Source organism: Peromyscus maniculatus, chromosome 11 (genome assembly GCF_049852395.1).
Source record: "Peromyscus maniculatus bairdii isolate BWxNUB_F1_BW_parent chromosome 11, HU_Pman_BW_mat_3.1, whole genome shotgun sequence".
NCBI lineage: Eukaryota > Metazoa > Chordata > Mammalia > Rodentia > Cricetidae > Peromyscus > Peromyscus maniculatus.
In genome coordinates, this window is record NC_134862.1 from 80,105,547 (window position 1) to 80,128,237 (window position 22,691).

The window sequence follows — 22,691 nt, forward strand, 5'->3', positions numbered from 1 at the left end:
ACTCGCCTCCCGGAGCCAGGCTGACAGCCAGCCTCTTGGTCACAATGCCCGCCCGCCCGCCCGGCGAGAGAGCCGATGGCCCCGCATTACCGGCCTCACCAGGATGCCCTTCGGGGCTCGCGGGCACCTGCGCCTACTCCTGCCCTGCCAGCTGCCCGCCCCCGGCTGCCCTCTGGATATTCTCCGCCTAGCTCGGCGCCTCCCCGCGGATTAGACGCTGGGCCCTGGCGGTTCTCCTCCCGCTAGACACCCTCAAAACGTCTCGGCCCCCCTGCCTCCTCCCTTCCTTCGCTCAGTCCAGCGATCGGTCGGTCGCGCGGTCACCGGACGACCCGAGAGGGGTGCCAGACAGGGCCCGCCTCGGCCCTGGACCTGGCAAAACACCGGCAGCTTGCGTTGGCCGGGAATCGAACCCGGGTCAACTGCTTGGAAGGCAGCTATGCTCACCACTATACCACCAACGCCGCACCGCCGGGACGGCACCCACACGACGCCGGGGACTGACACCGGACAGTGGACAGCGGCGACGGCGACGTGGCCTACCCCTCGGGCACCGCCCCGACGTCAAAGTCAACGCCAGCGCGCGAGCCACGGCCAACTTGGGCTCCGCCGCTGCGCGCTGTTCCCCGCCGTCCCAGCCGCGCCTCCCGCACGCACGCGCCGGGCCCTGGTGGGCGCTCTCGCCACCACCTGACTGCAGCAGCAACCCGGCGCGCCGCCAGGGCCACGGGGAAGAGCGAGCGTCCGGGAGCGCTCGGGGCGGGTCACCAGCAAGACTCGCCTGGCGCAGTATGGGCTACGGACAGGAGAGTCGCACCCGGGCGGCTCTGACACCCGTCGCCTGGTAGGGAGGGCGACCGGTTCCCTGGCGTCGGGGTGCTGGGCCAGGTGCCAGATGCCAGGTGCCAGGTGCCAGGCGAGGGGCCCGGGGGTCCGCAGGCGGGTGTGCCGGACGGGACACGGGGGCCCGACCCGGCGCTTGGAAAGGGACCAAGGACGAGCGCGGTCCAGGTCGACGGTCTGGCTAAAAAGATGGCACGTCTCCTCGTCGGGGAATCGAACCCCGGTCTCCCGCGTGACAGGCGGGGATACTCACCACTATACTAACGGGGAGGACCGAGACCACGTCCCCATCGCCACTCCGGGCCCTCTCCGTCGCTCCAGACGGGCCCTGAGCTCTCCCTCCCACCACGGCCGACCTCCGCACCCAAACCCAAAGTCCCCGGGACGCCACCACAACGGCCCTCGCACCAGGAGCCGAACCCGCAACCCTGGGCGTTCGCCGCGTCGCCGCCCCGGGAACCCGCCCGGGCTGTTGAGCGGGGCTCTCTAGGGGACAGCTTTCTGCCGCCCTCGCCCACGCCATCGGGAGAGGCTGCGCCGACACCTGCGCGGCCCCGCGGCGGCTGGGCTGCGGCCCCGGACGACCCCCACCGCACCCACGGGACCTGCAGCGACTTTGGCGCCTAGGAGCGTCTCCACGTCCACGCGGTGGACCCCGGGCGAGGCCCGCAGCCTCAGCACCCGGACCGCAGACACCTGCCCGGGCGCCCCGTCGCTCCGGGTCCGCTCGGCGCGCGCGTGGGCGCCGGCTGCCAGCCCCGACAGACCCGCCGTCAGGATGGCCGAGCGGTCTAAGGCGCTGCGTTCAGGTCGCAGTCTCCCCTTGAGGCGTGGGTTCGAATCCCACTCCTGACACGCTCATCTTTTGGCCACCCCACCCCGAGAGAGAGAGATCGCAGCTCGCGCCTCCTTGCACAAGCCCTCCGGCGCCGCCGCTCCCCTCGCACCCGCAACCTTCGCGCCCACACCTGTGCCTAGACAAGCGCCCTCCTCTCAGCTGCCACCAACTCCTGGAGGAGAGCGCATGGGGAGCGTGCAGGAGCCAGTGAGACGGCCGCTCCTGAGCGCCCCGGCAGCCCGGACAGCCAGCCAGCCAGCCGGCCAGGCTGCCCGCTGCCATTCTTTGGCCAACACAGGACTTGGTCCACCCCCACCCGACCCCCGGAACTCTTGGCCCAGCCCTCGCGCCCGCCAGCCCTTTCGGGCCCATTCCATTCCCTCCAACAGCCGCGGGAGACGCCCACCGCACCCATCTTGGTGGTCTGTGGTCGTCGGGGATTCTCGTGTGCGGAGGGGGCCTTTCCCTGCCAACGCCTGGCAGACGCTTGGTGCTCGCACAGCCACGCGCCCGCTCCGTCGGCCAGCAGGGGCAGGGGTGACGCGGGGCCTAGGCGTCCGTCCGGGAGAGGCGCGCTTGAGCCCCAGAGCCTCAGTCTGGACCGGGAACTCATCCAGCCAGGGCCCAGGATCCAGCTGATGGAAGGACTGTCGGGGAGCAGAGGCTGTGGGAGCAGTCGGGGAAGAGTGTTGGCCATGGCATGGGTGGTTCAGTGGTAGAATTCTCGCCTGCCACGCGGGAGGCCCGGGTTCGATTCCCGGCCCATGCAGAGTCCAGTCCCTTTTGGTCCTCAGCCACACGTCCAGTGTCCCGGCCGGCCGGCAGTCCTTCCTAGTCCCAGTCCAAGCTGCGCGCGCTGTGCACACAACACAAGGACTCTTCTTGGCCAGCGCCAGTGCCAGCTGCGCTCCAGTGAGCCAGCGCCTACCCACTAACCTGGTCGCTTCTCCTCAACTCAGCCAGCCAGACCCAACTGCAAAGACACTGCATCCCTCACTCACTTCCTGGCCACTTCAAAGCACCTGCCATACCTAGCCTCTCCTCTGCACACTGGCGCCAGCGGCTAGCGCCTCCATGGTTCTTAGACCACGCGCCCGACATCACCCACACCCCACAACCTCCAGCCTCCCACCCCACAGTACCGGCCCCACACAGCCTGCCTCTCTCACGATGGAGAAACGCGTCCCTGATTCTGGACCTCCTTGTGCCTCCTTTGCTGAGGAGGGACAATTCCGGTAGGGACCAGGGTGCCTTATTTCCCCTAGCGCATTGCCCACAGCAACTCCTCCAGACCCTTGAGTGCATCCCAGCTCCCGTGACTCGGCAGGAGGTGTTTCCTCGCACCCTCTTCCTCCATGTGGAGGTGGAGAACCCCACCGCTCCCGCGTCTCACTCGGCCCACAGCCCACCCACACCCTTGGTCATCCGCAGTGTCTTTTGCCCTACAGGACACTACTCTCTCCCTGCTGAGATCTCTCTGTCTCTCTGTTTCTCTATCTCTGTCTGTCTATCTGTGTGTCTGTCTGTCTGTCTCTCTCTCTCTGTTACACATACAAACAGGGAGAGAGGGAGGGGAGGGGGAGGAGAAGGGGGAAGGGAAGGGGAAGGGGGAGACACAGAGGAAGAGTAGAGAGACAGAGACAGAGACAGAGACAGAGACAGAGACAGATAGAAGTCTAGGCACAGGCCAGAGAGGCACAAACACAGATAACTCCATCTTAGTTCCTTCTGTGCCATCGCAAAGCCCTTGCTGGCAGGTCACCGCACTGCTCCCTGGTTTTCTGAGACCTGGGCTAGTCCAGGTGACCTATTGGCCAGCGTGTGTGCCGAGCTTCCTCACCAACCCGCCCGATTGACCGGCCAGGCTGACAGTCCATCCTCTCTAGCGAACTCAGTGTGTCCAGAGCCTCTGCGCTTCACACCTTCTCCAGCCTCCCATCCGCTGGACCGTGTGTCCCTTCCTGTGTTCCGACTCCTCTCTGCTCCGGAAGGCGGTGGCTTCCACCAAGGAAAGCCTTCACCCATCTGCCACCGGACCCATCCACAGCACACTGGCCAGAGAAAGGTCCTGTCTAACCACAGGCAACTGGCTGGCCTCTGCTGCCTGTTAAGTCCCTGACCTGCCTGCTCTCTGTCTTCAACAGAGGCCAGTGGGAGTGGGCGGGACTCCCCCAGCTTTTCAGTAAAGAGAGTGCAGAAACAGAACCAAGTGGGGCTCCTCACTCGACTTTGGTCTGCAATCAGAGCTGAAACTAGGTAGCATATCAAGAGCAGGAGAGACCGGATGTTGGGACTAGGACATGCAGTTCTTACTCTGGCGATGATGACGGCCACTCCTGCTGCTATTACTACTGCTTCTTCCTCCTCCTCCTCCTCCTCCTCTTTCTCCTCCTCCTCCTCCTCCTCCTCCTCCTCCTCCTCCTCCTCCTCTTCTTCTTCTTCTTCTTCTTCTTCTTCTTCTTCTCTTCTACTAATTCTCTTCTTCTCCTTCTTTCCCCTCTAATACTACTATTACTAATACTACGATTATTTTTCTCATTATACTTCTTCTTTTCCTCCCCCTCCTCCTCTTCCTCCTCGTCCTCCTCCTTCCTCTTCTACTCCTTCTACTCCTCCTCCTCCTCCTCCTCCTCCTCCTCCTCCTCCTCCTTCTTCTTTCTCCTGCTGCTGCTGCTGCTGCTGCTGCTGCTGTTGCTGGTGATGCTCAGGGATGTTGGAATGCGAGGGAGTTTGAATTGAGCAGGAACAGAAGCAGCCCAATCTCTGCCAGCAGGCTCCTAGAACCATCTCCTGGGGCTCCTGCCCCTTTCCTTCTGAGTAGGGACCAGGATCATGTTTTTAGTTGCGGTTGTTACTATTGTGATCAAATGTGTGACTGAAAGCAACCTTGGGGTGAGAAGGTTTGATTTCTTCTTTCAACTCCTTAGCGACACAGTGGTGGAAGTGTGGATGGGTGGGGGAGTTGTGGAGGGCTGGGTTTATGGGGCTTAGGTGGTCAGAGTCAGGTCTTGGGGGAGGTGTGGTGAGGGGAGAGACCTAGAGGCAGGAAGTGATGCAGAGGACCTGCATGAGGGCTGCCTACCGGCTTGCTCAGCCTGCTCTCTTATCCCACACAGGGCCATCTGCCCAGGGATTGGCACTGACCACTCACCCACCTCCTCTCTTCACGTGCCCTCCCACATCCGTCGTGAATCAAACAATAACCTACAAACTGGGCTGAATGCCCGGCTCAGGGAAGACTCTTCTCGATTCCCATTCTCTCTTCTCAGAGGAATCCAGGTTGTTGTCAAGTTCACCAGAACCAATCAGCATCATTGACCCTTTGTCAACCTGGCACACAACCAGGTCCCTTATGAGCCATAACCTTTCCTTTCCTTGTTCATCCCTCAGAGCTCATTTTCATCTCCACACCGCAATGTAAAAACATCAAGAACTGTCGTTGGTATTGTTTTTGTTTGTTTGTTTGTTTGTTTTGTTTGTTTGTTTTCATAATATTTTACTCTTGGGAGCCCGACACCCAGCACTCAAATAAATACACAGAGACTTATTCTTACTTATAAATGCCCGGGATTAGCTCGGCTCTTTTCTGGGCATCTTTTCTTCGCTTCAGTTATCCCATTTAAATTTTTTTTCCCCTGGGAACTTTTACCTTTCTATATCCTATATGCTTTTCTTTGCTTTGATTGAATGGCTGGCGGAATGGTTGTGTGGCTGGCCCCTGGCGACCTATTCTCCTTCTTTTTTTCACAGGACTCTCCTTACTTCTGCTCCTATTTATTCTCCCTGCCTGGCAGCCCTGCTCAGCTCTTAAAACACACAGAGTTTGGTTGTTGTTATTGCTTTGTTTTGATTTTTTTCCTTGTTTTGTTTTGTTTGAAGTTAAAGGCACTTGTGCACGGAGAGGAAAGAATCCGGGCAAGATCATTATCCTAGGAAAGCAAAACCGAAGTCCAACACTGTCACAAGCCCAGCGTCTGGCCTCTCCTGTTCACTGGCTCTCTTGTGGGTCCAGAGGGGGAGGACAGTCACCCTCCCTCAGCTCTGCCATTCACAGCACCAACAGCTGCTCTCGCAGGCCTAGATGGGCTCCACTCTGAGGCCGCTGCTCCCCTTTTGTGGTTGTCCCAGGGAACCCGCATCTCCAAGACCCCTCGCCTTCGCCGGTGACAGCCTCTGCTGGGCTCTCTTCCGCGGCTCTCTGAGCATGCCATGTGGAAATGCCAAGCCTCGGCTGCTCCCCACGTTCCACCCCTTCCGGTCGCAGTGGGGTTCACCCGTGCCTGCACCTTTGCTCATGTCCCCTCTCAGCCTCTCCCTGGGGACTCCAGACCCACCACCCATCTCCAAGCCTCTGCTGCTCTCGGGGATCCATCCTTCCACACCTTCAATGCCATCACCACATAGGCGAGTCCTACACGTTTTCAAATTGGCTAGCTGGCATGGGGTTCAGCCTCTGAATGCTGACCTTCAGGAAGCCCCTGTCCCCGGGGGCGGGGTAGGGGGGGGGTAGGGGTGTGGGGAGGTTTAACCTTGGCGGCGGCGGCGGCGGCGGCACCACTGTCTTCTTAATCACAGCTGACTTCTCAGCTCCAGAGGAGCGCCATCGAGGACTGTCCCCGCACAACCAAGGTTTCACCTTGCTGGCTCCGGATCTCTTGTTCATAAACCACAGATGATTCTTCAGCCCCTGGCTTCGCAGAACCACACCTACTTCATTCCAATCACCCAAAGGGCCCCAAAGGAGTTCTTTCAGTGACTTCCCACGTGCCCGCTGAAACTTCAGGTGTGTGGGGGGGGAGGGTGGGGGGGGACTCCATAGTCGTCATTGTCAGCATGGCTCTCGACATTGCCTTCCAAGCTGCCCTAGAGGAGCACAGCCAGCTTGGAGCAGTCAGCTGCTTTGCCCGCCTGCCCACAGTTCATGGACCTTTCCCCATCCTGGGGAAGGCCTGGTGATGGGGTCTGTCACAGCAAGACTCCACTCCAGGAACCAGGTTCCTCCTGAGTTAGGGTTAGTATTATGGCGAGTGACCCAGAGCCACTTGGCTTAGGCTCCTAAGTCCCTCCCAGAGGGAAGCCAGGGTGGGATCCCGGAGGCAGGAACTGCTGTAGCAGGTGTCTGTGGGAGAGTGCTCCCCACCGGCTTGCTCAGCCAGCTGTCCTTCTACACAGCTCAGGATTGCCTGCCCAGGGGTGGGACGGCCCCTGGCCACAACTCGCCACTCCCTCATCCGGTGCCCGCTCCCTTCCCCGCACCCCAACACCATGCCTACTTACCTCCTCTGGGCTGTCCCACATCCATCACTCAGGGCAGGCACACGCTATAGAGACGTTTTCTCACGCTACAGTCCCTCTTCCCAGAGGTGTCGCGTTGCCCAAAGCCAGCTAGCACAGAGCCGGTCATCCCTGCATCCCTGAAGTTGGCATTCCACGGACAGCTAGCGAAGGATTGCCCGGTGTCTGCCCTCCCTCCCCCGCGCCGGTCCCCCCGCCCCCAGGCCTTCTCTCTGAGTCACACGGGTGGCCAGGGGGCGCCCGGACGGACCCTTCCCAGATGCCTCTTCACACTGGTGTCTCCAGGCGCCCGGAACTGGGAGGGCTTCTGGGACAGGGGAGGGCTGGAGTCCGGTGGGGAACAGGCTCTGTCTGGGCTCCCCCAGGATCCACTGGCATCTCCCACTATGCCTGCCATCCGGGCGGAGCTCAATCCAGCCGTCAGCACTCAAGGATCTGACTCTGGGCCTCGGACTTGCTGGCACGGTCAGGACCGAGGGGACCCACCCGGCGCTGGACCCAACAGGTGGACCGACGTTCCGCTCCAGTTTTCCGACTCACACCTGCGCCTGCACCTCTTCCCCACACCCACGCGCCCCGGTCCCCAAGGAGCCGGAGAAATGGGGGCGTTGCAAACGTCAGACTTGGCCTCCGCTCTCCTCAGACGCTCTATGGGCTTTCGAGGAAACCGGGGCTGGTGGGGACGCGCACTGCCCGCCCCGGCGGCGGCGCTGAATAAGGTAAGCACACCGGATGCTTTTCACCTGATCCGGCCGTCTGCCCCGAACTAACACCTCCCCAGGGCAACCCCACGACACACCGCAGGTCCCGTCCCTCCCCATCCCATCCAACACCACCCTGGAGTCTTTCAAAATATACATAAAAAAATAACATACCTACACACAAACACACACATACACACACGCTCACACGCACACACGCACACTCACTCACTCAATCACTAAAAATATGGCTCCACTTGTTTGAAGCGTACATTGAGTTGTGAAGAGCAGGGTAAAGCTCACAGGGAGCCTGTGAGGAGGAGGGGGGGCAGGCGGGGCAGCTGGGGCTTCTTCTGGACCTCAGAGCAGGCGGGGGAGTGAGGTGGAGACTCTGTGGGGTCCATGAGCGGCTCGGATGCGTGTGCTGGAGGGCTGCGTGGTGGGTGTGTGTGCCCGCGTGATGGTGGCGGTGTGTAAGCTGGGCGGGACGGGAAGCAGGCAGGCTGAGCTGTCCAGATGCAGAGTTGGCGTCTTGTGTGAGAGACGGTGGGCAGCAGTGGGAAGCGAGGCAAAGGGTGAGCTGTGCAGAGAGGGAGCGGGCTGTGTTGTGATGGGTGGGGGCGTGAGCGCAGCAGGGGCGAGCAGAGGCGCGATGCCCCTGAACAAAAGGGAGGCGTGTGATTTGTCGGCGCCAAGGATCCCGCGTGAGGTGGCAAGAGGAGAGACAGAGGGCTTGGAGGAGGAGGTGAGGGTCCAGAGAGAAAGAAGAAAGGCTTCCCTGACCGGGAATCGAACCCGGGCCGCGGCGGTGAGAGCGCCGAATCCTAACCACTAGACCACCAGGGAGCTTCGCAGTCGCCCGACGGTCCTGACACTCGCTACGCACAGCCAGGCGGGCAGCCAGCCTCTTGGCCACAATGCCCGCCCGCCCGCCCCTCGCCAGAGCCGATGGCCCCGCATTTACCGGGCTCACCAGGATGCCGTTCGGGGCTCGCGGGCACCTGCGCCTACTCCTGCCCTGCCAGCTGTCCGCCCCCGGCTGCCCTCTGGATATTCTCCGCCAAGCTCGGCGCCTCCCCGCGGATTAGACGCTTGGCCCTGGCGGTTCTCCTCCCGCTAGACACACCCTCAAAACGTCTCAGCCCCCCTGCCTCCTCCTTTCCTTCGCTCAGTCCAGCGATCGGTCGGTCGCGCGGTCACCGGACGACCCGAGAGGGGTGCCAGCCAGGGCCAGCCTCGGCCCTGGCCCTTGGCAAAACACCGGCAGCTTGCGTTGGCCGGGAATCGAACCCGGGTCAACTGCTTGGAAGGCAGCTATGCTCACCACTTTACCACCAACGCCGCACCGCCGGGAAGGCACCCACACGACGCCGGGGACTGACACCGGACAGTGGACAGCGGCGACGGCGACGGCGCCTACCGGCTCCCTCGCTGAGTCCTCCCCTCGGGCACCGCCCCGACGTCAAAGCCAACGCCCGCGTCCGAGCCACCGCCAACCGGGGCTCCGCCGCTGCGCGCTGTTCCCCGCCATCCCAGCCGCGCCTCCCGCACGCACACGCCCGGCCCTGGTGGGCGCTCTCGCCGCCAGCTGACTGCAGCAGCAACCCGGCCCGCCGCCAGGGCCTCGGGGAAGAGCGAGCGTCCGGGAGCGCTCGGGGCGGATCCCCACCAAGACTCGCCTGGCGCAGCGTGGGCTCAGGGCACGAGAGTCGCACCCGGGCGGCTCTGACACCCGTCGCCTGGTCGGGAGGGCGACCCGACCCCAGACGTCGGAGGGCTGGGCCAGGTGCCAGGTGCCAGGTGCCAGGTGCCAGGTGCCAGGTGCCAGGCGAGGGGCCCGGGGGTCCGCAGGCGGGTGCGCCGGGCGGAACATGGGCGGCCGATCCTGGCGCTTGGAAGGGGAACAAGGGCCAGCGCGGCCGTGGGCGACGGACTGGCTAAAAAGATGGCACGTCTCCTCGTCGGGGAATCGAACCCCGGTCTCCCGCGTGACAGGCGGGGATACTCACCACTATACTAACGGGGAGGACCGCGACCACGTCGTCATCGCCACTCCCGGCACTCTCCGTCCCTCCAGACAGGCCCTGAGCTCTCCCTCCCACCACGGCCGACCTCTGCACACAATCCCAAAGTCCCCGGGACGCCGCCACAACGGCCCTCGCACCGGGACCCGAACCCGCAACCCTGGGCGTTCGCCGCGTCGCCGCCCCGGGAACCCGCCCGGGCTGTTGAGCCGGGCTCTCCCAGGTGACAGCTTTCTGCCGCCCTCGCCCACGCCATCAGGAGAGGCTGCGCCGACACCTGCGCGGCCCCGCGGCGGCTCGACTGCTGCCCCGGACGCACCCCAACCGCACCCCCGGGACCTGCAGCGACTTTGGCGCCTAGGAGCGTCTCCACGTCCACGCGGTGGACCCCGGGCGAGGCCCGCAGCCTCAGCAGCCGGACCGCAGACACCTGCCCGGGGTCCCCGTCGCTCCAGGTCCGCTCGGCGCGCGCGTGGACGCCGGCTGCCAGCCCGGCGAGCGGTCTCGCCGACAGACCCGCCGTCAGGATGGCCAAGCGGTCTAAGGCGCTGCGTTCAGGTCGCAGTCTCCCCTGGAGGCGTGGGTTCGAATCCCACTCCTGACACGCTCATCTTTTGGCCACTCCACCCCGAGAGAGAGAGAGAGAGAGAGAGAGAGAGAGAGAGAGAGAGAGAGAGAGAGAGAGAGAGAGAGAGAGAGAGATCGCAGCTCGCGCCTCCTTGCACAAGCCCTCCAGCGCCGCCGCTCCCCTCCGACCCGCAACCTTCGCGCCCACACCTGTGCCTAGACGAGCGCCCTCCTCTCAGCTGCCACCAACTCCTGGAGGAGAGCGCATGGGGAGCGTGCAGGAGAAAGTGAGGCGGCAGCTCCTGAGCGCCCCGGCAGCCCGGACAGCCAGCCAGCCAGCCAGCCTGCCCGGTGCCATTCTTTGGCCAACACAGGACTTGGTCCACCCCCACCCGACCCCCGGAACTCTTCGCCCAGCCCTCGCGTCCGCCAGCCCTTTCGGGCCCATTCCATTCCCTCCTGCTGCCGCGGGAGACGCCCACCGCACCCATCTTGGTGGTCTGTGGTCGTCGGGGATTCTCGTGTGCGGAGGTGGCCTTTCCCTGCCAACGCCTGGCAGACGCTTGGTGCTCGCACAGCCACGCGCCCGCTCCGTCGGCCAGCAGGGGCAGGGGTGACGTGGGGCCTAGGCGTCCGTCCGGGAGAGGCGCGCTTGAGCCCCAGAGCCTCAGTCGGGACCGGGAACTCTCGTGGCCGTGGCCGTGGCGCTCCCAGGGCCAGGGCCCAGGATCCAGCTGATGGAGGGACTGTCGGGGAGCAGAGGCTGTGGGAGCAGTCGGGGAATTTTGTTGGCCATGGCATGGGTGGTTCAGTGGTAGAATTCTCGCCTGCCACGCGGGAGGCCCGGGTTCGATTCCCGGCCCATGCAGAGTCCAGTCCCTTTTGGTCCTCAGCCACACGTCCAGTGTCCCGGCCGGCCGCCAGTCCTTCCTAGTCCCCAGTCGTGCGCGCGCACTCTGCACACCACACAAGGACTCTTCTTGGCCAGCGCCAGTGCCAACTGCGCTCCAGTGAGCCAGCGCCTACCCACTAACCTGGTCGCTTCTCCTCAACTCAGCCAGCCAGACCCAACTGCAAAGACACTGCATCCCTCACTCACCTCCTGGGCACTTCAAAGCACCTGACATACCTAGCACATCTCCTCTGCACACTGGTGCCAGCAGCCAGCGCCTCCGTGGTTCTTAGACCACGCCCCCGACATCACCCACACCCCACATCTCCAGCCTCCCACCCCACACTACCGGCCCCACACAGCCTGCCTCTCTCACGATGGAGACTTACCTGTGGGACCTCTCTTGATGGGGGTCCGAATCGCGTCCCTGATTCTGGACCTCCTTGTGCCTCCTTTGCTGAGGAGGGACAACTCCGGTAGGGACCAGGATGCCTTATTTCCCCTAGCGCATTGCCCACAGCAACTCTTCCAGACCCCCGAGTGCATCCCAGCTCCCGTGACTGGGCAGGAGGTGTTTCCTCGCGTCTGCTTCCACCATGTGGAGGTGGAGAACCCCACCGCTCCCGCGTCTCACTCGGCCCAGAGCCCACCCACACCCTTGGTCAACCACAGGCTCTTTGGCCCTACAGGACACTACTCCCTCCCTGCTAAAAATCTCTCTGTCTGTCTGTCTGTCTGTCTGTCTGTCTGTCGGTCTGTCTGTTACATGCACACACAAACACACAGAGGGAGAGAGTGAGATGGGGGAGGGGGGAGACGGAGAGGGAGTGTAGAGAGTCAGAGACAGAGACAGAGACAGATAGAGGTCTAGGCACAGGCCAGAGAGGCACAAACCCAGATGACTCAATCTTAGTTCCTTCTGTGCCATCGTAAAGCCCTTGCTTGCAGGTCACGGCAATGCTCCCTGGTTTTCTGAGACCTGGGCTAGTCCAGGTGACCTATTGGCCAGCGTGTGTGCCCTGCATCCTCACCACCCCGCCCTCCCGATTGACTGGCCAGGCTGACAGTCCGTCCTCTCCAGTGAGCTCAGTGTGTCCAGAGCCTCTGCGCTTCACACCTTCTCCAGCCTCCCATCCGCTGGACCATGTGTCCCTTCCTGCGTTCCGACTCTCCTCTCTGCTCCGGAAGGCGGTGGCTTCCACCAAGGAAAGCCTTCACCCATCTGGCACCGGACCCATCCACAGCACACTGGCCAGGGAAAGGTCCTGTCTAACCACAGGCAACTGGCTGGCCTCTGCTGCCTGTTAAGTCCCTGACCTGCCTGCTCTCTGTCTTCAACAGAGGCCAGTGGGAGTGGTCGGGACTCCCCCAGCTTTTTAGTAAAGAGAGTGCAGAAACAGAACCAAGTGGGGCTCCTCACTGGACATTGGTCTGCAATCAGAGCTGAAACTAGGTCGCATATCAAGAGCAGGAGAGACCGGATGTTGGAACTAGGACATGCAGTTGTTACCCTGGCAATGATGACGGCCACTCTTCTTCTTCTTCTTCTTCTTCTTCTTCTTCTTCTTCTTCTTCTTCTTCTTCTTCTTCTTCTTCTTCTTCTTCTTCTTCTTCTTCTCCTTCTTCTCCTTCTTCTTCCTCTTATTATTCTCCTTCCTCTTCCTCTTCTTCTTCCTCTTCTACTAATTCTCCTTCTTTCTCTTCTACTGCTACCACAAATACTACGATTATGTTTCTCATTTTACTTCTCCCTTTCCAATCCCTCCTCTCCCTTCTCCTCCTACTACCTCTTCTAATCCTTCTTCTTCTACTTCCTCTTCTTCTTCTTCTTCTTCTTCTTCTTCTTCTTCTTCTTCTTCTTCTTCTTCTGCTGCTGCTGCTGCTGCTGCTGGTGATGCTCAGGGATGTTGGAATGAGAGGGAGTTGGATATGAGCAGGAACAGAAGCAGCCCAATCTCTGCCAGCAGGCTCCTAGAACCCTCTCCTGGGGCTCCTGCCCCTTTCCTTCTGAGTAGGGACCAGGATCATGTTTTTAGTTGAGGTTGTTACTGTTGTGATCAAATGTGTGACTGAAAGCAACCTTGGGGTGAGAAGGTTTGATTTCTTCTTTCAACTGCTTAGCACCACAGTGGTGAAAGGGTGGATGGGTGTGGGAGGTGGGGAGGGCTGGGTTTATGGGGCTTAATGGTCAGAGGGTCTTGGGGGTGGTGTGGTGAGGGGAGAGACCTACCTAGAGGCAGGAATTGATGCAGAGGACCTCCATGAGGGCTGCCTACCGGCTTGCTCAGCCTGCTCTCTTATCCCACACAGGGTCATCTGCCCAGGGATTGGCACTGACCACTCACCCACCTCCTCTCTTCACGTGCCCTCCCACATCCGTCGTGAATCAAACAATAACCTACAAACTGGGCTGAAGCCCCGGCTCAGGGAAGACTCTTCTCGATTCCCATTCGCTTTTCTCAGAGGAGTCCAGGTTATTGTCAAGTTCACCAGAACCAACCAGCATCGTTGACCCTTGGTCAACCTGGCACACAACCAGGTCCCTTATTGAGCCATAACCTTTCCTTTCTTGTTCATCCCTCAGAGCTCATTTTCATCTCCACACCACAATGTAAAACATCAAGAACTGTCGTGGTTTTTGTTTTTGTTTGTTTGTTTGTTTGTTTGTTTGTTTGTTTTCATAATATTTTACTCTTGGGAGCCTGCAACCCAGCACTCAAATAAATACACAGAGACTTATTCTTACTTATAAATGCCTGGGCTTAACTTGGCTCTTTTCTTTCCATCTTTTCTTCACTTTAATTATCCCATTTAATTTTGTCCCCCTCTGAACTTTTACCTTTCTCTATCCTGTATGCTTTGCTTTGCTTTGATTGAGCGGCTGGCTGAATGGTTGTGTGGCTGGCCTCTGGCGTCCTCTTTCCCTCTCCTTTTCGCGATACTCTCCTGACTTCTGCTCCTATTTATTCCCCCTGCCTGGCAGCCCTGCTCAGCTCTCTCCATCCTAACTATTGGCCGCTCAGCCCTTTCTTAGACCAAGAAGGTGTTTGAGGCGGTCAAAATAACACAGCTTCACAGAGTTAGACAAATGCAACATCAAAGAGTGCCATCCTTCTTTGTATCATTAAGCAAATATTCCACAACATAATCGAATGGAACACATCTACAGCAAATATGCCACAACCAAGAACTTCATAGGTGCCACAGTCTTTTTCAAGTCAGAGATTCAACATTCAGTGTTCTTAAAACACACAGAGTTTGTTTGTTGTTATTGCTTTGTTTTGATTTCTTTTCCCCTTGTTTTGTTTTGTTTGAAGTTAAAGGCAGTTGTACACGGAGAAGAAAGAATCCGGGCACGATCATTATCCTAGGAAAGCAAAACCGAAGTCCAACACTGTCACAAACCCAGCGTCTGGCCTCTCCTGTTCACTGGCTCTCTTGTGGGTCCAGAGGGGGAGGACAGTCACCCTCCGTCAGCTCTGCCATTCACAGCACCTGCAGCTGCTCTCCCAGGCCAAGATGGGCTCCACTCTGAGGCCGCTGCTCGCCTTTGGTAGTTCTCCGGGGTACCCGCCTCTCCAAGACCCCCGCCTTCGCCGGCGACCGCCTGCCTCTGCAGGGCTCTCTTCAGGGGCTCTCTGAGCATACCATGTGGAAATGCCAGGCCTCGGCTGTTCCCCACGACAGACCCCTTCCGGTCGCGATGGGGTTCACCCGAGGCTGCACCTTTGCTCATGTCCCCTCTCAGCCTCTCCCTGGGCACTCCAGAGCCACCGCCCACTCCAAGCCTCAGCTGCTCTCTGGGATCCATCCTTCCACACCTTCAATGCCATCACCACATAAGCGAGTCCTACTCGTTTTCAATTTGGCTGGCTGGCATGGGGTTCAGCCTCTGCATGCTGACCTTCAGGAACTCCCCGCTCCCCGGGGGAGGGTAAGGGGGATGGGGAAGTTTCACCTCCGCGGGGACGCTGCTGTCTTCTTAATCACCGCTGGCTTCTCAGCTCCAGTGGAGCTGACATTCCCTTCCAAGCTGCCCTAGAGGAGCACAGCCAGCTTGGAGCAGTCAGCTGCTTTGCCCGCCTGCCCACAGTTCAAGGGCCTTTCCCAATCCTGGGGAAGGCCAGGTGATCCGGTCTGTCACAGCAAGACTCCACTCCAGGAACCAGGTTCCTCCGGAGTTAGGGTTTGTATTATTGTGATCAAACACCGTGACCCAAAGCCACTTGGGCGGAGAAGCGTTCGTTTCACCCTAAGGCTCCTAAGTCCCTCCCAGAGGGAAGCCAGGGTGGGATCCCGGAGGCAGGAACTGCTGTAGCAGGTGTCTGTGGGAGAGTGCTCCCCACCGGCTTGCTCAGCCAGCTGTCCTACACAGCTCAGGATTGCCTGCCCAGGGGTGGGAAGGCCCCTGGCCACAACTCGCCACTCCCTCATCCCTTGCCCGCTCCCTTCCCCGCACCCCAACACCATGCCTACTTACCTCCTCTGGGCTGTCCCACATCCATCAGTCATGGCAGGCACACGCTATAGAGACGTTTTCTCACGCTACAGTCCCTCTTCCCAGAGGTGTCACGTTGCCCAAAGCCAGCTAGCACAGAGCCAGACATCCCTGCATCCCTGCGGTTGGCATTCCACGGACAGCTAGCGAAGGATTGCCCGGTGCCTGCCCTCCCTCCCCCGCGCCGGTCCCCCCAGGCCTTCTCTCCGAGTCACACGGGTGGCCAGGGGGCGGCCGGACAGACCCTTCCCAGATGCCGCTTCACACTGGTGTCTCCAGGCGCCCGGGACTGGGAGGGCTTCTGGGACAGGGGAGGGCTGGAGTCCGGTGGGGAACAGGCTCTGTCTGGGCTCCCCCAGGATCTACTGGCGTCTCCCACTATGCCTGCCATCCGGGCGGAGCTCAATCCAGCCGTCAGCACTCAAGGATCTGACTCTGGGCCTCGGACTTGCTGGCACGGTCAGGACCGAGGGGACCCACCCGGCGCTGGACCCAACAGGTGGACCGACGTTCCGCTCCAATTTTCCGACTCACACCTGCGCCTGCACCTCTTCCCCAAACCCATGCGCCCCGGTCTCCAAGGAGCCGGAGAAACGGGGGCGTTGCAAACGCCAGACTTGGCCTCAGCTCTCCTTAGACGCTCAAGGGGCTTTCGAGGAAACCGGGGCTGGGGACACGCACTGCCCGCCCCGGCGGCGGCGGCGCTGAGTAAGGTAACCACAACGGATGCTTTTCGCCTTGATCCGGCCGTCTGCCCCGCAGTAACACTTCCCCAGGGCAACCCCACGACACACCGCAGGTCCCGTCCCTCCCCATCCCATCCAACACCACCCTGGAGTCTTTCAAGATATACATAAAAAAAAATAACATACACACAACACACCGACACCTAAACACACACACACACACACACACACACACACACACACACACACACACACACACACTTACTCACTCACTGAAAAAAAAAATGGCTCCATTTGTTTGAAGCGGACTTTGAGTTGTGAAGAGCAGGGTAAAGCTCCACAGGGAGCCTGTGAGGAGGCAGGTGAGGCAGGTGGGGCAGCTGGGGCTTCTTCTGGAGCTCAGAGCAGGCCGGGGAGTGAGGTGGAGACTCTGTGGGGTCCATGAGCGGCTCGGATGCGTGTGCTCCAGGGCTGCGTGGTGGCTGTGTGTGCCCGCATGGTGGTGGCGAAGTGTAAGCTGGGCGGGACGGGAAGCAGCCAGGCTGAGCTGTCCAGGCGCAGAGTTGGCGTCTTGTGTGAGACAAGGCGGGCGGCAGTGGGAAGCGAGGCAAAGGGTGGGCTGTGCAGACAGGGAGCGGGCTATGTTGTGCTGGGTGGGGGCAGCAGGGGCGAGAGAGGCGCGATGCCCCTGAACAAAAAAAGGGAGGCGTGTGATTTGTTGGCGCCAAGGATCCCGCGTGAGGGGGCAAGAGGAGACAGAGGGCTTGGAGGAGGAGGCGAGGGTCCCGAGAGAAAGAAGAAAGGCTTCCCTGACCGGGAATCGAACCCGGGCCGCGGCGGTGAGAGCGCCGAATCCTAACCACTAGACCACCAGGGAGCGTAGCAGTCGCCCGACGGTCCCAACACTCGCTTCGCGCAGCCAGGCGGGCAGCCAGCCTCTTGGCCACAATGCCGGCCCGCCCGGCGAGAGAACAGATGGCCCCGCATTTACCGGCCTCACCAGGATGCCGTTCGGGGCTCGCGGGCACCTGCGCCTACTCCTGCCCTGCCAGCTGCCCGCCCCCGGCTGCCCTCTGGCGATTCTCCGCCAAGCTCGGCGCCTGCCCGCGGATTAAACGCTTGGCCCTGGCGGTTCTCCTCCCGCTAGACACACCCTCAAAACGTCACGGCCCCCCCTTCCTCCTCCCTTCCTTCGCTCAGTCCAGCGATCGGTCGGTCGCGCGGTCACCGGACGACCCGAGAGGGTTGCCAGACAGGGCCAGCCTCGGCCCTGGCCCTTGGCAAAACACCGGCAGCTTGCGTTGGCCGGGAATCGAACCCGGGTCAACTGCTTGGAAGGCAGCTATGCTCACCACTATACCACCAACGCCGCACCGCCGGGACGGCACCCACACGACGCCGGGGACTGACACCGGACAGTGGACAGCGGCGACGGCGACGGCGCCTACCGGCTACCACGCTGAGTCCTCCCCTCGGGCACCGCCCCGACGTCAAAGTCAACGCCCACGCCCGAGCCACCGCCAACCGGGGCTCCGCCGCTGCGCGCTGTTCCCCGCCATCCCAGCCGCGCCTCCCGCACGCACACGCAGGGCCCTGGTGGGCGCTCTCGCCACCACCTGACTGCAGCAGCAACCCGGCGCGCCGCCAGGGCCACGGGGAAGAGCGAGCGTCCGGAAGCGCTCGGGGCGGGTCACCACCAAGACTCGCCTGGCCTAGCGTGGGCTCAGGGCACGAGAGTCGCACCCAGGCGGCTCTGACACCCGTCGCCTGGTCGGGAGGGCGACCCGATCCCAGACGTCGGAGGGCTGGGCCAGGTGCCAGGTGCCAGGTGCCAGGCGAGGGGCCCGGGGGTCCGCAGGCGGGTGCGCCGGCCGGGACATGGGAGGCCGATCCCGGCGCTTGGAAAGGGAACAAGGGCCAGCGCGGCCGTGGGCGAAGGTCTGGCTAAAAAGATGGCACGTCTCCTCGTCGGGGAATCGAACCCCGGTCTCCCGCGTGACAGGCGGGGATACTCACTACTATACTAACGGGGAAGACCGCGACTACGTCCCCATCGCCACTCCGGGCCCTCTCCGTCGCTCCAGACGGGCCCTGAGCTCTCCCTCCCACCACGGGCGACCTCTGCACCCAAACCCAAAGTCCCCGGGACGCCGCCACAACGGCCCTCGCACCGGGACCCGAACCCGCAACCCTGGGCGTTCGCCGCGTCGCCGCCCCGGGAACCCGCCCGGGCTGTTGAGCCGGGCTCTCCCAGGTGACAGCTTTCTGCCGCCCTCGCCCACGCCATCGGGAGAGGCTGCGCCGACACCTGCGCGGCCCCGCGGCGGCTGGGCTGCGGCCCCGGACGCACCCCAACCGAACCCCCGGGACCTGCAGCGACTTTGGCGCCTAGGAGCGTCTCCACGTCCACGCGGTGGACCCCGGGCGAGGCCCGCAGCCCCAGCACCCGGACCGCAGACACCTGCCCGGGGGCCCCGTCGATCCAGGTCCGCTCGGCGCGCGCGCGCGTGGACGCCGGCTGCCAGCCCCGCGAGCGGTCTAACCGACAGACCCGCCGTCAGGATGGCCGAGCGGTCTAAGGCGCTGCGTTCAGGTCGCAGTCTCCCCTGGAGGCGTGGGTTCGAATCCCACTCCTGACACGCTCATCTTTTGGCCACTCCACCCCGAGAGAGAGAGAGAGAGAGAGAGAGAGAGAGAGAGAGAGAGAGAGAGAGAGAGAGAGAGAGAGAGAGAGATCTCAGTTCGCGCCTCCTTGCACAAGCCCTCCAGCGCTGCCGCTCCCCTCGCACCCGCAACCTTCGCGCCCACACCTGTGCCTAGACAAGCGCCCTCCTCTCAGCTGCCACCAACTCCTGGAGGAGAGCGCATGGGGAGCGTGCAGGAGCAAGTGAGGCGGCCGATCCTGAGCGCCCCGGCAGCCCGGCCAGCCTGCCAGCCAGCCAGCCTGCCCGCTGCCATTCTTTGGCCAACACAGGACTTGGTCCACCCCCACCCGACCCCCGGAACTCTTGGCCCAGCCCTCGCGCCCGCCAGCCCTTTCGGGCCCATTCCATTCCCTCCAACAGCCGCGGGAGACGCCCACCGCACCCATCTTGGTGGTCTGTGGTCGTCGGGGATTCTCGTGTGCGGAGGGGGCCTTTCCCTGCCAACGCCTGGCAGACGCTTGGTGCTCGCACAGCCACGCGCCCGCTCCGTCGGCCAGCAGGGGCAGGGGTGACGCGGGGCCTAGGCGTCCGTCCGGGAGAGGCGCGCTTGAGCCCCAGAGCCTCAGTCTGGACCGGGATCTCTCGTGGCCGTGGCCGTGGCGCTCCCAGGGCCAGGGCCCAGGATCCAGCTGATGGAGGGACTGTCGGGGAGCAGAGGCTGTGGGAGCAGTCGGGGAATTTTGTTGGCCATGGCATGGGTGGTTCAGTGGTAGAATTCTCGCCTGCCACGCGGGAGGCCCAGGTTCGATTCCCGGCCCATGCAGAGTCCAGTCCCTTTTGGTCCTCAGCCACACGTCCAGTGTCCCGGCCGGCCGCCAGTCCTGCCAGTCCTTCCTAGTCCCCAGTCGCGCGAGCGCACTCTGCACACCACACAAGGACTCTTCTTGGCCAGCGCCAGTGCCAGCTGCGCTCCAGTGAGCCAGCGCCTACCCACTAACCTGGTCGCTTCTCCTCAACTCAGCCAGCCAGACCCAACTGCAAAGACACTGCATCCCTCCCTCACTTCCTGGCCACTTCAAAGCACCTGACATACCTAGCACATCTCCTCTGCACACTGGTGCCAGCAGCCAGCGCCTCCGTGGTTCTTAGACCACGCCCCCGACATCACCCACACCCCACATCTCCAGCCTCCCACCCCACACTACCGGCCCCACACAGCCTGCCTCTCTCACGATGGAGACTTACCTGGCGGACCTCTCTTGATGGGGGTCCGAATCGCGTCCCTGATTCTGGACCTCCTTGTGCCTCCTTTGCTGAGGAGGGACAACTCAGGTAGGGACCAGGATGCCTTATTTCCCCTAGCGCATTGCCCACAGCAACTCTTCCAGACACCTGAGTGCATCCCAGCTCCCGTGACTCGGCAGGAGGTGTTTCCTCGCGCCCTCTTCCACCATGTGGAGGTGGAGAACCCCACCGCCCCCGCGTCTCACTCGGCCCACAGCCCACCCACACCCTTGGTCAACCACAGGGTCTTTGGCCCTACAGGACACTACTCCCTCCCTGCTAAAAATCTCTCTCTCTGTCTGTCTGTCTGTCTGTCTGTCTGTTACATGCACACACAAACACACAGAGGGAGAGAGTGAGATGGGGGAGGGGGGAGACGGAGAGGGAGTGTAGAGAGTCAGAGACAGAGACAGAGAGACAGATAGAAGTCTAGGCACAGGCCGGAGAGGCACAAACCCAGATGACTCAATCTTAGTTCCTTCTGTGCCATCGCAAAGCCCTTGCTTGCAGGTCACGGCAATGCTCCCTGGTTTTCTGAGACCTGGGCTAGTCCAGGTGACCTATTGGCCAGTGTGTGTGCCCTGCATCCTCACCACCCCGCCCTCCCGATTGACCGGCCAGACTGACAGTCCGTCCTCTCCAGTGAGCTCAGTGTGTCCAGAGCCTCTGCGCTTCACACCTTCTCCAGCCTCCCATCCGCTGGACCGTGTGTCCCTTCCTGCGTTCCGACACTCTTCTTTGCTCTGGAAGGCGGTGGCTTCCACGAAGGAAAGCCTTCACCCATCTGTCCCCGGACCCATCCACAGCACACTGGCCAGGGAAAGGTCCTGTCTAACCACAGGCAACTGGCTGGCCTCTGCTGCCTGTTAAGTCCCTGACCTGCCTGCTCTCTGTCTTCAACAGAGGCCAGTGGGAGTGGTCGGGACTCCCCCAGCTTTTTAGTAAAGAGAGTGCAGAAACAGAACCAAGTGGGGCTCCTCACTGGACATTGGTCTGCAATCAGAGCTGAAACTAGGTCGCATATCAAGAGCAGGAGAGACCGGATGTTGGAACTAGGACATGCAGTTGTTACCCTGGCAATGATGACGGCCACTCTTCTTCTTCTTCTTCTTCTTCTTCTTCTTCTTCTTCTTCTTCTTCTTCTTCTTCTTCTTCTTCTTCTTCTTCTTCTTCTCCTTCTTCTCCTTCTTCTTCCTCTTATTATTCTCCTTCCTCTTCCTCTTCTTCTTCTTCCTCTTCTACTAATTCTCCTTCTTTCTCTTCTACTGCTACCACAAATACTACGATTATGTTTCTCATTTTACTTCTCCCTTTCCAATCCCTCCTCTCCCTTCTCCTCCTACTACCTCTTCTAATCCTTCTTCTTCTACGTCTTCTGCTTCTTCTTCTTCTTCTTCTTCTTCTTCTTCTTCTTCTTCTTCTTCTTCTTCTTCTTCTTCTTCTTCTTCTGCTGCTGCTGCTGCTGCTGCTGGTGATGCTCAGGGATGTTGGAATGCGAGGGAGTTGGATATGAGCAGGAACAGAAGCAGCCCAATCTCTGCCAGCAGGCTCCTAGAACCATCTCCTGGGTCTCCTGCCCCTTTCCTTCTGAGTAGGGACCAGGATCATGTTTTTAGTTGAGGTTGTTACTGTTGTGATCAAATGTGTGACTGAAAGCAACCTTGGGGTGAGAAGGTTTGATTTCTTCTTTCAACTGCTTAGCACCACAGTGGTGAAAGGGTGGATGGGTGTGGGAGGTGGGGAGGGCTGGGTTTATGGGGCTTAATGGTCAGAGGGTCTTGGGGGTGGTGTGGTGAGGGGAGAGACCTACCTAGAGGCAGGAATTGATGCAGAGGACCTGCATGAGGTCTGCTTACCGGCTTGCTCAACCTGCTCTCTTATCCCACACAGGGCCATCTGCCCAGGGATTGGCACTGACCACTCACCCACCTCCTCTCTTCACGTGCCCTCCCACATCCGTCGTGAATCAAACAATAATCTACAAACTGGGCTGAAGCCCCGGCTCAGGGAAGACTCTTCTCGATTCCCATTCGCTCTTCTCAGAGGAGTCCAGGTTATTGTCAAGTTCACCAGAACCAACCAGCATCGTTGACCCTTGGTCAACCTGGCACACAACCAGGTCCCTTATTGAGCCATAACCTTTCCTTTCTTGTTCATCCCTCAGAGCTCATTTTCATCTCCACACCACAATGTAAAACATCAAGAACTGTCGTGGATTTTGCTTTTGTTTGTTTGTTTGTTTGTTTTCATAATATTTTACTCTTGGGAGCCTGCAACCCAGCACTCAAATAAATACACAGAGACGTATTCTTACTTATAAATGCCTGGGCTTAACTTGGCTCTTTTCTTTCCATCTTTTCTTCACTTTAATTATCCCATTTAATTTTGTCCCCCTCTGAACTTTTACCTTTCTCTATC

General features: G+C 60.8%; 14 non-coding genes across 14 annotated transcripts; 6 read left to right on the forward strand and 8 right to left on the reverse strand.

Annotated features, from left to right (window-relative positions):
- Positions 1-392: 392 nt before the first annotated feature.
- Trnag-ucc (transfer RNA glycine (anticodon UCC)) lies at positions 393-464 on the reverse strand. Its single transcript has one exon. It is a non-coding gene; the product is annotated as a tRNA-Gly (tRNA).
- Positions 465-1,041: 577 nt separating this feature from the next.
- Trnad-guc (transfer RNA aspartic acid (anticodon GUC)) lies at positions 1,042-1,113 on the reverse strand. The gene has a single exon. It is a non-coding gene; the product is annotated as a tRNA-Asp (tRNA).
- Positions 1,114-1,615: 502 nt separating this feature from the next.
- Trnal-cag (transfer RNA leucine (anticodon CAG)) lies at positions 1,616-1,698 on the forward strand. The gene has a single exon. It is a non-coding gene; the product is annotated as a tRNA-Leu (tRNA).
- A 681-nt stretch (positions 1,699-2,379) lies between these two features.
- On the forward strand, positions 2,380-2,450 carry Trnag-gcc (transfer RNA glycine (anticodon GCC)). The gene has a single exon. It is a non-coding gene; the product is annotated as a tRNA-Gly (tRNA).
- Positions 2,451-8,451: 6,001 nt separating this feature from the next.
- Positions 8,452-8,523, reverse strand: Trnae-cuc (transfer RNA glutamic acid (anticodon CUC)). The gene has a single exon. It is a non-coding gene; the product is annotated as a tRNA-Glu (tRNA).
- Positions 8,524-8,946: 423 nt separating this feature from the next.
- Trnag-ucc (transfer RNA glycine (anticodon UCC)) lies at positions 8,947-9,018 on the reverse strand. Its single transcript has one exon. It is a non-coding gene; the product is annotated as a tRNA-Gly (tRNA).
- A 613-nt stretch (positions 9,019-9,631) lies between these two features.
- Trnad-guc (transfer RNA aspartic acid (anticodon GUC)) lies at positions 9,632-9,703 on the reverse strand. The gene has a single exon. It is a non-coding gene; the product is annotated as a tRNA-Asp (tRNA).
- A 519-nt stretch (positions 9,704-10,222) lies between these two features.
- Positions 10,223-10,305, forward strand: Trnal-cag (transfer RNA leucine (anticodon CAG)). Its single transcript has one exon. It is a non-coding gene; the product is annotated as a tRNA-Leu (tRNA).
- A 760-nt stretch (positions 10,306-11,065) lies between these two features.
- On the forward strand, positions 11,066-11,136 carry Trnag-gcc (transfer RNA glycine (anticodon GCC)). The gene has a single exon. It is a non-coding gene; the product is annotated as a tRNA-Gly (tRNA).
- Positions 11,137-17,149: 6,013 nt separating this feature from the next.
- On the reverse strand, positions 17,150-17,221 carry Trnae-cuc (transfer RNA glutamic acid (anticodon CUC)). The gene has a single exon. It is a non-coding gene; the product is annotated as a tRNA-Glu (tRNA).
- A 420-nt stretch (positions 17,222-17,641) lies between these two features.
- Trnag-ucc (transfer RNA glycine (anticodon UCC)) lies at positions 17,642-17,713 on the reverse strand. The gene has a single exon. It is a non-coding gene; the product is annotated as a tRNA-Gly (tRNA).
- Positions 17,714-18,305: 592 nt separating this feature from the next.
- Positions 18,306-18,377, reverse strand: Trnad-guc (transfer RNA aspartic acid (anticodon GUC)). The gene has a single exon. It is a non-coding gene; the product is annotated as a tRNA-Asp (tRNA).
- Positions 18,378-18,900: 523 nt separating this feature from the next.
- On the forward strand, positions 18,901-18,983 carry Trnal-cag (transfer RNA leucine (anticodon CAG)). The gene has a single exon. It is a non-coding gene; the product is annotated as a tRNA-Leu (tRNA).
- Positions 18,984-19,741: 758 nt separating this feature from the next.
- On the forward strand, positions 19,742-19,812 carry Trnag-gcc (transfer RNA glycine (anticodon GCC)). Its single transcript has one exon. It is a non-coding gene; the product is annotated as a tRNA-Gly (tRNA).
- The last annotated feature ends 2,879 nt before the right edge of the window (positions 19,813-22,691 follow it).